This window comes from Priapulus caudatus, unplaced genomic scaffold, assembly GCF_000485595.1.
Source record: "Priapulus caudatus unplaced genomic scaffold, Priapulus_caudatus-5.0.1 Scaffold39, whole genome shotgun sequence".
Lineage (NCBI taxonomy): Eukaryota > Metazoa > Priapulida > Priapulimorpha > Priapulimorphida > Priapulidae > Priapulus > Priapulus caudatus.
In genome coordinates, this window is record NW_014577100.1 from 242861 (window position 1) to 243734 (window position 874).

Sequence of the window (874 nt, forward strand, 5' to 3'; positions counted from 1 at the left end):
ATAATAATTAGTGCATCACGTGATAAATCGTTGAAATTCCATTGGATAACGTCGCAGGTACTATGAAACAATAGTGCCCGCCTGAGCGGGCACTATTGCTTGCGCGACGCATTGTTATTCATGTTATTGCATTTATGCATTGTTATTTGCATTGTTCAAATTAAATTTCAAAATTCGAATTCAATTTCCCTTACCTGTAGCAGTTTTCCTGAGTCATCGACAGGTGGCGAGACCAGCGTTGTTATCAGTCAGACGACAACAACATGGAGCGCTCCAGATTTTTTTATTCACTTCATATTTGCCGAGTAGATTGCAAAGTCATGTGATGCACTAAAAACATTAATGCCTCTTGTTGGGGGCACTATGCTCTCATAGTGTTGCTTTGGGAAGGAATAGTGCCCCTTCCCTCAGCAACACTATGAGAGCATAGTGCCCCCAACAACAGGCATTAATATATAATTAATATTTAGTATAAGGCCGACCAAAAAATTACCTTTGGTTCGGGTCACCCGCCCGCACTTTACATTTCGGAGTGAAAAATGTGCGACTGCGGTCACTTTTAGAGGGTTTCAAGAAAAAATAAAATTCAAAGATACCGCCTAACGATCATACATATGATATTCAAATATCCGACTCTTGTCATTTTATTTACCTAAAGAGAGTTCCAAAATATTTTTCTTACAACGTGAAACAGTCGTATAGAGCCTGGGCCGGCTACTTCATAAACAGAGCCTGAAGGTCGTATATGGCGCGGCGGCCGGCTTTGATGTACGCGATCGATCGCGTACTATATAGTATACGCATGCTATCGTGCTATACGCGGCCGCAGAGCTGTTGCCGCACACGCTGTGGAACGCGCTGCGCCACGTGGACG